Below are 15183 nucleotides of genomic sequence, written 5' to 3'. Positions count from 1 at the left end.
TTTTTATCTGTATCGTGAAAAGTCAAACTGGATCCCTGATCAGCAGCCAGGGAATTTAGTAAATTGATGCACCTTTTTGTGATAATGATGAAATTATGCATACATTGGGGTGTTTTTGGCATTATTGATCGTACACTGTACAGAGGGTAAATGATCGTATCTGGCAACACTGTTGAGCTTGAATTATGAAAGTGTATGTTCTGTTAATTTAGCCAGAAACCTGTGCTCAGTCTAGTCTAGTACATTATATTGTACAATAGATTGTTATACAAGCTCACAACAAAGGATAAATCAGGCCAATGCATGTTTTCTGTCCAAAGGTAAACACTGGTTGTGACTGTGTACAAGACAGCATTTTTTATTATTATTTTGGGGCACACTTGCAATACCCTCACGGCCCACCAGTGGCCCCCAGCCAACGGGTTGAGAATCACTGTGTTACTGGAGCTGTACCTTGTCACTCATCTTTTTTTTGCTTGGGGCCATCATAAAGTGGTCTGGCCGAGGGTCACATTGTGATTGTGTGGCTCATAAAGTGGTCGTGCTGCCCGGCCGAGGGTCACATTCTGTGTGGCTCATGGCAGGTCTAACAGCCTTTGACTGGGCCACACGCTCCACTATGGGCTGGCTTTGGATCGCCGTGGCAACGTGTGCACTAGCATCCCGCTCTGTCAAAGGTAAGTGCTGGAACAAGCATGGGGGGGCTGAAACAACACAACATATGCAGTACATTACTACACATGCAGGTCAGTGCGACGCTGCTATATTGTCTCTGACACAGCCAGGGCCCTGGTTGAAGCAGGCTGTTTCTGGATCACATAATGGTAGATGAGCTCAGCACTGAAATCCAAGCTTTTTTAGACTTCACATAGTGATTTATTAATGAATTTCAACCTGGCGCCCCTATTCTGGGCAAATTCTTTCTCTAGATTTTCTAATTTAATTGTTTTATTATATTACACCTACAAGTTCACAACACTTTGCAATGTGACCTGTTGGGAGCTATTTTCAAATATCTACTATAAAATGAGGCTTAAGAGGTTGAGCTGTTAAGTGTGTTTTTTAAAATATGGCATTGTGTGGAAAACTGTTATTGTATAATCTGAAATATATGGAAGGCAGCATGGCTGATGTTTGAAGACCACATTCTGCATGGATGTAAACATGCTTAACTTCTCTCTTAAGGCAATGAGTGGTGGTGGCAGTATGAGGAAGGAATACGACACTACACTGAGGAGGCTCTCAACAAGGTAGATTCACCTTGTTATGGGAGATTTGGGTGAATTGTATGAACTTGATGTAAACAGGTAGGTTTTCGTTACTTTTAATATTTAACTTGGTATAGATATGACCAAGGAAGTCCAGGAACAAAGTCCTATTTAGAATGACTTGAAGACCTCTGGAGTGTGCTGAGTGCACTGCCTAATAAGAAATACAGAAAACGAATGGAATGATACCGTATAAAGACAAATACGGTATCATTATAATCACATTATGATTATAAAATACGGTATCATTATACAAATAATCACATAAAAAGACAAATAAATGAAAAGAAAGACTGTCTTCAAATTATGTCTGATGATAAGAATAAAGGATAAAGATGTTACTGTAATATAGTATGACATTAAGAAAAGTTAGGCTACTCTAAGATCAGAATCATCTTGTTTACACAAAATCGATATGTGTAAAGATAACCCACGTCTGCAGACCTGGGTTGTATATGCAAGTATTGATTAAATTAAACTTCCAGAAAACTGTAGGTCTGCTGCAACTCAGTACTTTTAAATTACAGCTAACAACTTTTCTGATTGCTGATGCCTTTCATTGAGACATAAAAAAAAAAAAAAATCTTCTGCATTGTAATTTTACTGCCTTATTTTTCTGTACATTTGTTACTGTTTATTGTATTCTAATGTGTTTGCTTATTGTTTTATGTAAAGTACATTGAATTGCCTTGTTGAAATGTTCTATACACAATTCCTTGCCTAGTAGTAGTGGACAAAAGCATCTAGCATAGCCGTCAGGGGGGACAGCCAGGACCATTGTCCCAGCCAGGCCCTGGTGGTCACATTAGGGTCACATATCGTTGCTGTCAGGCAGAAACCTCTTAACTCCTTATTTTAACTTTTTGAGTTTTTTGTAAACGAATGCCCTACTTGATCAAACTACAGCGTCACACTAAAGTATCAAAAGTAGCAGATCCACAAGCTCGAAATGCGGCGCGAAGCGACATGTATCAAGCTTGTCGATCTGCTACTTTTGAATTTGAATCCTGAAAAGTAACAGTTTTGGACATAATGAGGTTTCCACCCGACAGAGACGATATGGTGGGTGGCACTGGCAGGCTGAGGAGGGGTTTCGGGGGGAGGATAGGATTCCTTACAGATAACATAGTTGATGTGGTAATTGTTAGAATGATGCTAATAACCATGGCCATGTGTCTGTTCTCTGTCAAAACCACTACAGGAGTTCCCAGAGAAAACGAGACCAGTAGACTTCAAGCATCCTGTGTTCCAGTGTCCAGACATGAGCCCTTCTCCCTCTGTCCCGTCCTCAGGTCACACACACACACACACACACACACATATACACACACACACACACACACACACACACACACACACACACACACACACACACACACACACACACAGACACACACTAGCAGTTACAGTATGTGTGTGCTTTAAAGTCAACCAATGCCAGATTAAATGTGTTATTTTTCTTTGATCCTTTACAGTGGAGTTGGTGAAGGCAGCCGATATCAAGGTCATCGCTGCCTTGGGTGACTCTCTGACAGTAAGTCACTTCTCTTGTCCCAGCTTTACCCATGTGGGATTTAATTAATCAGCGGGCTTGATCTCTTGGGAAAGCCCAGTTATGTTCTTGCCACTATTCTTCAATATAACTTAAATTGTTGCGGCATGGCTCTGCAGGAGTCTAGCTGTCTAGAAGAAGGTCTGTGGTGTGCCTATGTGTCTGGAGCTAATCTAGTACACCGCTGGACCGATCAGCACCTAATTTCTTGTGCACACTGCGAGTATACACCATAGAAGTACCTCCTATAATCACATTTGTTTAGTGTGACATAATATTGACCACCAAGTACTGACTACATATTGGCAGCCAGATATGGAGTTCCACTGGAGTTCCTCAGCATTGACTTTCAGTATAAAATAAAGTTTTAAAAAGTTTAATATTTCAACAAACATTTGTCCTTCCCTGGATCATAATAACGTACCGCTATGGAAAGTTTCAGCCCAATCCGACCTGGGGTGTGGGGGAAAGACAACTGTATTATATAGAAATGCATTCTTCTCAAATTCATTCTCTGTCGTACTCGTACAACAGTGTTTCTTGCCAAAAACAGCAGACCTATAAGCTTGTAAATAGGCTATTTTCGGCAACGGACACTGTCGTAAGATCAATTATAAATCAGGCTTTATCGTCCTGGGAGAAAAACGTTGACATTGGATTTGCCCTCCCTTTTCAGACAGCCATTGGTGCCAATGCTACCACCGTCCTGGGAATTCCCATTGAGTTTCGTCACGTGTCATGGAGGTAGCAGGTCTTGTATACAAAACCATGTGGAGTGGGTCTGTTTATTGAACATGCCCTGGTTCCAGAAAGCACAGCATATGCTTGATACACACAACTATTCATGTTTTTGCTCAGGAGCACACCACGGTTATACAGTATACATAATAATAACGATAATAATAATACCGGTAATACATTTTATATATAGATATATTTTATCTCAAAGTGCTACAGGGTTTAAAAACAATGGCATAAAAACAGCAAAGGCAAAAGAAAGCAATATAAGACCCTACTAGGGGTTCAAAAAAAGGAGATTATACTAAGTAAAATCAAGGCATAAGTTAAAGCTACATACATTGAATAACCGTTTTGAAAATGTCTCCTAAATATTCACATATTTATACCAGGATCATCTTAATTCTGTGTGCAAAGTTTACCTGAGGCACAATTTACAAACAAAACAAGTACAATCTGTGTTCACAATCATCTGTACCGGAAATAATCATATTTTCTTCGGGCATTCCTAGCATTGGAGGTTATGGGTCTTTCCAAGATGTCATTACACTGGCAAGTAAGCGTATTTCAGTCTTGGATGTTCTGTTTCGCTTCATACTGTATGTTCTAAAAAGCAAACTGTGGAGAATAACATACTACGCTGTTTCTTTGTGTTTGTGTATTTTCTCCTTGTATGCTGCAGATATAATTAAGCTGTTCAATCCCAGTGTGATTGGCTCAGCCCCCTGTAAGACGGTGCATGGAACCCCTGGTTCCCTCAGTGAGACAGGCTTCAACCTGGCTGTTACTGGACACAACACCTTGTAAGAGCCTTCCACCTTCCAACACACATTAGTTCAGGAGGGTTGTCCTCTACTAGGGACATTCTTAGTCCAATAGCCGCATGAACCCAAGCGTCTCTATTCTGGGGAGAACACTGGCAAAAATAGCTCACAACGCATTAACGTCGTGAGCTTGTAGATCATCTATTTTCGGTGAAGATTACATTTGTTACCGCACTGTTGTGACGAAAAGAGAGCTGAGCCAGTAGACAAAGCTCTCAGTATACAGGCCAATCTTCGTTCCTACCCTCACTTATGGTCTTGATGGTGGCTGCTCCTTAGGGTTAGGGTGAGAAGTTCAGACATCTGGGAGAGACTCGGAGTAGAGCCGCTGCTCCTTCACGTGGAAAGGAGCCAGCTAAGCTAAGGTGGTTTGGGCATTTAGTACGGCAGGTCTCACTGGGAGGAGGGCAGGCCATGGGGCAGACCAAGGACCGGATTATATGAATGTTCCCCCCAGAATAGGGGCCGCTCGGGTTCAAGTGGTTAAGTTGGTGAGATTGATAACTGAACATTCTAAAGTTGATTTCATGATGGCTACTGGCTAATGACCTTTAGAGTGGTAGAATTTAAGGCTTTATATTTAGAGTTTACAAGAGCTGTGCTCATCATTTTTCAATAAATAATTCATTCAGCATGGGAAGAAAAGACTAATCAACTAACAAAGTCTTGGTCAACAGAGACCAAACAGAACGCTTAATCAATTGTTCGACTATGAGAGGACAGCCCTACAATACACTTCCACTGCTTTTCTTTCTATCTGTCTGTCTGTCTGTCTTTGTGTGTAGATATTTGTTGTTAGATATTAACTTTTCCAAATGCATTACCTTCATATACACAGACCTCCATGACCTGTGAAGTAGACATGTTATAATGGTTTGTACAATGTTCTATTCCTAGCAATCTGCCCGGCCAGACCAGACATTTGATTGACACGCTGAGAGATTACCAGGTAACTGTGATCTCACATTATACCGTTGCTGTCAGGTAGAAACCTCTTATCTCCATATTTGATCCTTTTCGGTTGTTTCGTAAATTAACGCCCTACTTGATCATACTACAGTGTCACACAAAAGCATAAAAAAATGCAGTTGTATAAGCTCAAAACGCGCCACGACTCATCTACACCTGCTATTTTTTGCTATTTTTGAATTTGAATCCTCCAAAGTAACAGTTTTGTACATACAAGGTTTCTACCTGACAGAGATGATACCAGCCTTATGAAGACCTGATGGACCCACAGCCTGCCTGCCTGGCTGTTAACCACGTTGCTTAGCAACAGGCAGTAGTGGAATGATAGTACTCTCAGACTTTTCACTTCAGCAAAAGTAGCAATACCACAGTGTAGAAATGTTGAGAAAGTCCTGTATGCTAAATTTTACTTGAGTCAAAGTAATATAGGCATCAAAATACACCATACACCTAAGTACCAAAAGTAAAAATACTCAATGCGCAGAATGTCTTCTAAATGAACACGGCAGCTGTACAAGCTCACAACGTGTCGCAATGCTTGTGAACCTGTAGATAAGCTATTTTCGAATAGCGGAAGTATCTGCAGTAAAAGGGGTTAATTGTTTAATATATGTTTTGTAATGCCGTAATAATTGAAATATAGAAAAAGTAACTAGAAACTTAACATTTTGTCGTAATTGTAGTGGAGTAAAAATGTCAATATTTAATATTTAAATCAGCTGTCACCCATCCCACATAATTTGCGATTTCGTATTTTAAAATGATAAAACACAAAGAGACTGAAATCCTCCAAAATATGTGTATAAATCCTCATGATTACACTGTATCACTGTATGATTTTTTTTTTATCAAATTGCTCCTTGAATGTTTATTTCTCTCATGTTCTCTCGTCCTCAACTGAAGGGTCTGAACTTTGAGGACGACTGGAAGCTTCTGACCATTCTCATTGGCATGAATGACATCTGTGATTACTGCAAAGACAAGGTGCTGTCCTTTTCGATGTTCTCCTATAACCCAGTGGTTCTTAGATGTTATTATTATTAATATGTTTTTAGCTGTGGACACCCATCTGAAAATATTTTGTGCCAGGGACACAAAAATTGGTTAATTTGTCAAGATCTTTTGAAAATAGTCGATGTACATACTGTAGTATTAATGTGGTTAAACTGATTTTGATGCTATATTAACTAATTATGCTGGGGACCCCCTGGACCCTTCTCAAGTACCCTTTAAACATGACAACAACTTACGTCCTATGTACTTTGTTTGCCAGGGCCCCCCACATAACAAGCTCACAATGCGTGAGCTTGTTATGACATGCCCAGAACAGGGACACTAGAATTCATGTGGTTAAAGATGTGTACAATGTTTTACAACCTGTCCTCTCTGTTGTTTTGTCTAGACTCTGTTCTCAGTGGATAACTTCATTCACTACATGACCGTCTCTTTGGAAATGCTCATGAATGAGGTAAAGGGGGAAAAAAAGACAAAAAAAATTAGAATAAATTATTATTTTGACAACTCTCTTTCCGAAGACTGTTACTTTTTCTTTTAAATAATTAGAGAAAAATAGGATTGTTTTTTCTCACAAACCACTTGCGTTTGTTGCCCTTGAATGTTCTCCATTGGTGAAACAATGGAGTTGGATTCCAGTCTGAAGTAGCCTTGCACTTGTGTTGCAGGTTCCTCGCATGATTGTCAATGTGGTTCAGATCCTGCCCATGGAGACCCTCAGAGAGGTGCAGAGGCCCACCCCAGGCTGTCTGCTTCAACGGTCAGACACTCTTACTAGATAAGACCACCCAGAGTAAATAACAGAAGCTGCACAAAGCTTTCTGGGGTGCAGTTGTAATCAGAGTGACCAGGGATCTCTCTCACACACACACACACACACACACACACACACACACACACACACACACACACACACACACACACACACACACACACACACACATACACATACACACACACACTCATTATAAGATGGCACAATTTACGTCTACACACTCTGCGTCTCATTGGTGGGCTATAGACAGTTCAGAAACCTGCCTACAGTATCAACTGCCAATGGCATCATTGATGGGGATTCCATGTTAATACTGTAGTGTATTACGTGACACAAGTAGAAGAAGTTGAAAGGTCCAGACCAGTAATGTTCCTCAAGTCGATTTATTGGACAAAACAGAGCACAGAGCACAGGAGCACATGTCAGCCTTGCTGCTACATGGTGTGGCCGGAACAGAACAGAGCAAGAAGAAGAAGGGCAAGGCAAGGGCAAGAAGGGCCAAGGCAAGAAGGGACGGTTTCTTTGTCCACACAGTATTATAGGCAGACTTCACATGTGTGTGTGGGTACTTGCATACACTGGATGTGCACGGAGCTAGGTGTGTGTGCTACATCTCTTGTTTGTGTGTGTGTGTGTCCATTGTGCAGAAGAACAACACCCCAAGATCCTAGAGGTCAGCTAAGGTCAGATGCCCTCTGGGAAGCATCCTTTGAACTGGACATCTAGTGTTCTCTGGAATGTGCACTGTCGACCACTCAATATCCAAACTTATCTCTGTGTGTGTGTTCAGATTGGCTCTATAAGTCCATAAATGTGTATCAATTTACCACATTCCCCCCTACGGAGGGCCCTATTGGTCCTTCGTAAACAAGGGTACAATGAAGAAAATCAAACACGTCACAGACACTCCAGTTTCCAGCACTGTTGTCTAAAGAAGACCAAACCATTTACACGTCCTGGCTGGTTCGCCAATTGTAGTATTTTTTCATAAGGAGAAGAAGTTGAAAGGTCCAGACCAGTAATGTTCCTCAAGTCGATTTATTGGACAAAACAGAGTACAGAGCACAGGAGCACATGTCAGCCTTGCTGCTACATGGTGTGGCCGGAACAGAACAGAGCAAGAAGAAGAAGGGCAAGGCAAGGGCAAGAAGGGCCAAGGCAAGAAGGGACGGTTTCTTTGTCCACACAGTATTTATAGGCAGACTTCACATGTGTGTGTGGGTACTTGCATACACTGGATGTGCACGGAGCTAGGTGTGTGTGCTACATCTCTTGTTTGTGTGTGTGTGTGTCCATTGTGCAGAAGAACAACACCCCAAGATCCTAGAGGTCAGCTAAGGTCAGATGCCCTCTGGGAAGCATCCTTTGAACTGGACATCTAGTGTTCTCTGGAATGTGCACTGTCGACCACTCAATATCCAAACTTATCTCTGTGTGTGTGTTCAGATTGGCTCTATAAGTCCATGTGTATCAATTTACCACAATACAAACTACTGTCTTTCTCTTCCTGGTGAAGTTAGCACGCTGAAATAGAAGCCATTGTTCTTGCAGTAAAAAAGTGTTGCATTTATTTTTGAATATCCAAAATAGGAATGCCAGATTTAGTAGTTAAGGCAAATTTATACTTTGTCGTATGCCGAATATCTGATTTCCAACCGAATTTAAATGTATTTATTGAAATGTATTTAAACAAGGCTTTAGTATGTGCATAAGTAATCAAGGGTGGAATGTTTGTCAGATGTTGAGGCTGATCGCTAAAGCTGAATGTGATGCAACACAAGCAGCGCACTTGCAGAAGAGCCCTTTTCTTTAACTGTATGCTACTGAGAGCTAAACCTATACCTCGCTATATGTACAGTTAGTGGTAAATCTCACTGATACCCTCTGTAGGGCTGCAACTATCAATTAATTTAATTAGCGATTATTCTATTGATTTATTTTTCATTTAATCAAAAAGACTTGAACCAAATAGACTTTTTTATATAATAAAAACATTTATATATATATTTTTTTATTTTTAATTCAATTAGCTTTTGCATCCAGACCTCTCTGAATCTTTGCATAGCCTTTGCAATCCTTTCTGTTTATTGCTGTGCAGTGTTTAACCTCATTTTGTTCCCTGTCTGTCTTAGGTCCTTCTGTTCTTGCCTGATAAAGCCGGTGACCAGCTCTCCTGAACTACGGGAGTTGATAGAGGTCAACCTAGAGTTCCAGGTGGATGTTATTGCCCTTACTCCATGGGGCGACTTTGTTCAATGGCTAAGGACTTTTAGATTATTCTCATCCAAACTGTAATCTGGTGGTGTAATTCAGTGGTTCTCAAACTTTTTCATGTCAAAGACCCCCAAATAGATATGAATTTGGCCGTGGACCCCCATCTGAAAAGAGTTTGTGCATGAGGAGATTTGTGTTGTTTCACAATTTTTGTTTCAGAATGTTTTGAAAATAGCCGGCTATTTTTGAATGGCTGAAGTATAAATTAGGGTTCAAGTGTTTCAACGTTTCCTCATTTTGCTGGGGACACACTGGAACACTCCCAAGGACCCCTGGTGGTCCCCGGAACCCACTTTGAGAACCACTGGTGTAATTTACTGTATTACCCTGTTTCTAACTAATGTATATCACTAACAACAGACAAATAGTGGTAAAATGAACGTTTTCACATCTGTCCTCCTGCAGAAGCGACTGGAACAGCTGTTGTACAGCGATCGTTTCTTCAGAGATGACTTTGCTGTCATGCTTCAGCCCTTTCTGAAACACGCCGACCCCCCTCGCCTCCCGGTAAGCCCCTTACACTTGAAACATTTAAGCCCTATCTTCCTATATTAAAATTGGCTAAGGGAGGACCGGATTTTAAAAAGAATACTGGGATGCCAGGCTTAAGGCCTTTGCAGACATTGTCCGAAAAAAACGGACAATATCATTTTAGAAATGAACACATGGTTCTCAATGACCTCATGCACACCGGCTCCGAATTTACAGTGCTGCGATGCGGCGATGCGTTTTTTTCCAATCGAACCCAGTTCGATTCGTGCGTCTTTTCGCATGCAGTAAAAACTGATTGACTAATCGCACCCTGTCTGCAAAGGCCTTTAAAGTGGTTGAAGGCCAAAACAATATCAAAGTATTTGGGTTTAGATACATTCATGTCAAACATGGCCTAGAACTCACTCCATTACTTACTTAAAACTTAAGGGCTATTCACTCCAACACTATAACGATAACTAAATATTGTTCACCACTGTCTTTGTTATAATTTATTTGTGGTGTGAACTCTGCCTCCCACTTGATTTAGAACGTTTATTAAAACAATATCTTTGTAGTTATAGTTGTAGTGCTAGTTGTGACCGGCCCTTAATCCTGATAGCTGCAGGTCTTTTGGCTTCCAGCCACGTTGTGAATGCAACTGACTGCTATAAGGTCAGGCTCCATCAATAAATGAGTGACAGATGATACTTATGTCCCCTTGAGCAGAACGGGAAGATCGACATGACGTTCTTCACTCACGACTGCTTCCACTTCACCATCAAGGGACACGAGGAGCTGGCCAAAGGACTCTGGAACAACATGGTCAGCATCATGTGACGCTGCTTATTTATAGACTAACTACATAAGATGTTCCAAGATCAATTGACTTTTTGTCTTTATGTACTGTACACGCACAGTGTTCAATACCAACATTCACGGAAGGATTAAATATGGTTGACGATCAAAGCGTTATTTTAGATGTTTATGTAAGCAGTATTTTGTCATCAGTATCTGGAAGCTTGTGTAATTTTTTTTACGTGTACAGTATTTCTATAGTTTTGGCTGAGAATTTAATGACATCTAATCTGTAATATCACTTTGTCAACTGCCAAAAATAACTGATTTTCAAGCTAGCCAATCCCTAATCAGCTTGATTTTTTTTTTGAGAATAAAATATTATATTGACCAATCAGTATGGTAGATGCAATACACAATATATAATACAGTATAACTACAGTAACACAACTGTGGTGGTTGTAGTTGCTGTCCCTGCTCTTCTATCGAGAAAGGTCTATCCTCTGGTCAGGCAGGACCACCACAGGTTGATAAGAGGTATTGCATGAAGCTCAAATCGTAATATATCCTCCACTCAAACGAGCTGTCTGTATTAGTAATTTCAGCCACCGGGTCTGTGTCCCCGGCCTGGGCATAAAAGTTATTGATCGCAGACTTGGAAAATCGGTGGCTCAGGAGGTAGAGCGGCCGTCTGGGAATCGGAAAGTTCCCCGCTTGATCCCTGGCATCGCGCCGAGGTGACCCTGAGCAAGACACTGAACCCCCTAATTGCTCCCCGATGCATCCTCATGGGGATGCACACTGCTCCTATAGTAGGACGGCCTCGGGTCAATGGCAGAGAACTAATGTCCCCTCTGGGATCCCTACAAATATCCTTTAACCACCCAACTATTCTTCCACACCGGGGGCATTTTTTATAGCGTGGCTTTGAAAACGGCAAGTCGAGGGTTCTCAACCTTTTCAGGCCGTGACCCCCAAAAGAATCATATTTGTGGACCCCCCATCCTGACAAGGAGTTGAGGCATTCAATTTTGTTTGACTAATTAAAGATAAATATTGTGAAAATAGCTGATCTACAAGCTCACAATGCCTCGCAACGTGAGGCATTGTGAGCTTGTAGATCGGCTATTTTCAATATTTTTGTCTTTTATTATTTTACAATTTGGCCAATGTTTGACCCCCCCCCCCCCAAAATCATGTCCCATATGATACCATTTTTTTAATCTCTGGGACCCCAATCCACACTGTAAAATCTTCAGTGTTTATTTAAGACCCAGACCCAAAAGGGTTCCATTTGGCCGCCTGGTGGTCCCTGGACCCGACGTTGAGAAACAGTGGTCTATAAGGGGGTCTGCGTGTGTGACTGTGTTTGTGTCTGTGTGTCCAGGAGCTAATCCTGCATCACACCGTGATGTGTTGTAAGCTTGTAGATAGGCTATTTTTGTGTGTGTGTGTGTGTGTGTGTGTGTGTGTGTGTGTGTGTGTGTGTGTGTGTGTGTGTGTGTGTGTGTGTGTGTGTGTGTGTGAGAGAAAACGTCCACCCGTAATGACATTCCCAAAATAGGGACTGCCAGGTTGAAAGTGGTTGCTATAGAGACAGCGCTGCCACAATCACATCATCTTCCTTCTCATCTCTCTCAGTTTCAGCCCGAGGGAGGGAAGTCCATGGTGGGGAGTTTCTCGGACCCCATCGATCTCATCTGTCCATCCCTGGTAAGACTGCGTACATGCAGTGATGGAAAAAGTACTAACGCATTTTACTTAGTAAAAGAATCAATACTGCAATGTAGAATTACTCAGTTGCAAGTAAAAGTTGCGATGCGACGCATTGTGAGCTTGTAGATCTGCTATTTTCAAATGGCCGAAATATACACGGCTGAAGTGGTTTGTGTGTTTTGTAATAATAATCAAAATCTACAAAGTAACTAAAGTTTTCAAATAATTGTAGTGGTGTAAAAGTATAATATTTGCCTCTGAGATGTAGTGGAGTTAGAAGTACAGGCACAGAAAATTGGAAATAGTCAAGTAAAGTACTTAGTTACTTTACACCACTGCTGGTAAGACCTGCTGCCATTGCACATCGTCCTGTTTAGAGTTGAGTGAGAGGATACTTGTACCGACGTGTGCCGTTGTTTCATTATATATGGACCGTTTTGTAGTGCTGCTAATGATGTGATCTTCAAAAGGGTTTTCCATTCTAGTACACATAGTAAATGTTACTGTAAGAGTAAATGGACCGGGTCCACACAATTAACACTCCAAAATGTGTTACTGTCTCTAGGTGATCGCATTGCATTATAATACTAGGATAAATCTAGATATTGTATTTCATGCCTTGTTTAAGATTCAGATAAGGCAAATAATAGGTCAAATGTTTTGTGTCTCCCTCACTTTAGTGGTTACATTTTGGTTGTTTATTTGTTTTTAAATACTTTGTGTATGATTGAGTTTACATTGTATGAAATATGCTATGTAAATGAGATTGTCTTGAATTGACAAAACCGGTTTATTACAAAATACAACCCTAACCCTAACAGAAATTACGATCCACATAATTATCTGATAACGTGGATTATTGAGAACCATTCAAAATATATATTGGACTGCAAGGAAACGGCTTTAAACCACAAGTAAATTTCAATCAATCAAGCGACACCACTGTACTGCAGAGGCTAAATATGGTTTAACCACTTAAACCCTATATACTCCGTTGATCGGGGTCCCCAAGGGGTCTGTACTTGGTCCCCTCCCTTTTCCCCTCTACGGCAAATCTCTTCCACAAAAATAGCCGTTTTTTTTCGCTGAATGTTTGCCAATTTTCGCCGAATTCCCCTTATTATGACATGCCCAGAAAAGGGACGCTAGGGTTGGTGCGGTTAGCTTGACTCCACACTTGCATCCTTGGTGGCTGAATCTCTGTCTCCTATGTGTAGGATCATCCATACATCTTCACCAGACCCAGTGCAGCCATTGACAAGCCCCCTGTCCTAGAAGACCCCTCGTCTGATGCTCCGTCCAAGGCAGCCCCCCTTCTGTCTCTCCTGCTTCCGATAGGGCTTATAAACCTCCATTCTGTGTAATCATTTAGCTACGAACTGCAATCCGTGCAGGGTTTTTCTTACAAATAAAACATAATTTCAACCAGTCTGTATGGTAAAGTATGTTAATACAACTAGAACATCTGCAGTGGCTGGAGGTGGTCTCCCAACTCTTCCATTGAAAAAGTTAGCTAGGACACCTCCTGGTTGACAGGGCGCATAAAGCCCTTGGAGACCCCAGTCAACTAAGGCTATTGAGTTGGGCAGGACGGTGGCACATTGGTTGGCACTGTTGCCTCACAGCAATAAGGTAGCAGGTTCGATCCCCAATTGGGCTGGCCTTTCTGTTTTGGAGTTTGCGTGTTTCTCCCAGTATTTGCGCAAGTTTTCCCCCGGGTACTCGTTTCCTCCCACACCAAAACGCATGCATGCTACAATAGGTACATACTGTACTCCTGCCAGTGCCCTTGACTAGGCCTGTCACAATTATGACATAATCATATAATCGCAATTATTTGAGATAATCGCAATTAATTTGCATAATCGTCATAATCGTTTCCATGTTGAAAATGTTTTAATATATTTTCAAACATTTAAAAAAATAGTGGAAATAGCAGATCGCGACATGTTGTGAGCTTGTTGATTGACTATTTCCACTATTCATATATTATTTTAAGTATTTCTTTGTATATTTGTCATATACAAACACAAATGGATTTTTTATGAATAATGTTCCAGTGATCAATGACAAAAACACAATTAAATCGTTAATCGCAATTACTTGTGTGACAATTAATCGTCATCATTTTCCATAATGGTGACAGCCCTACCCTTGACCAAGGTAACTCAAAACTGGAGTTGGTCCCTGAGTGCTGCACAGTGCTCCTGTAGTTAGGGTGGGTCAAATGCAGAGGACAAATGTCACCAACGGGATAAATAAAGTTCACCTTTAGCTCTCCGTCTTAGCTCAGTAGTGGGACTTTCAGCACTTGCACGCTTAATTAATGCCCTACTTGATCATACTACAGCGTCACACAAAAGTATCAAAACTAGCAGATCCACATCGACACATTTTGAACTGGTAGATCTGCTATTTTTTTATTTGACAGAGACTATATATAGTATACCTTCTGGATTGCAGCATTAACTGAGTCTTGGTTGTTGTTGACATATGGGAACACAACAGAATGGTGCTCAAGCCACCTGCAATTAAAGATACAATGTGTAAGTTGTATGTCCGTTGTCTCCCTCTCCTGAGGAAGAGAGGTAATTGCAACAATGTTCAAACTACAATAAAGATTAGTGTCAAATCTGATGCACCGTCTGCTTCAAATAACTTGATATTGATATTGTCAAACAGTAGGTGTCCTACGGCCAACACCATGGTCTAAATTACTCAATGGAAGTGTAGGGAGACCGCTTCCAACTGCCTCTACAGTCTACAGTTTGGTTAAAACAACGT

The sequence above is a fragment of the Gymnoscopelus microlampas genome (assembly GCF_963454915.1).
Source record: "Gymnoscopelus microlampas genome assembly, chromosome: 16".
NCBI classification, from domain to species: Eukaryota; Metazoa; Chordata; class Actinopteri; order Myctophiformes; family Myctophidae; genus Gymnoscopelus; species Gymnoscopelus microlampas.
This window is presented reverse-complemented; position numbering follows the sequence as displayed.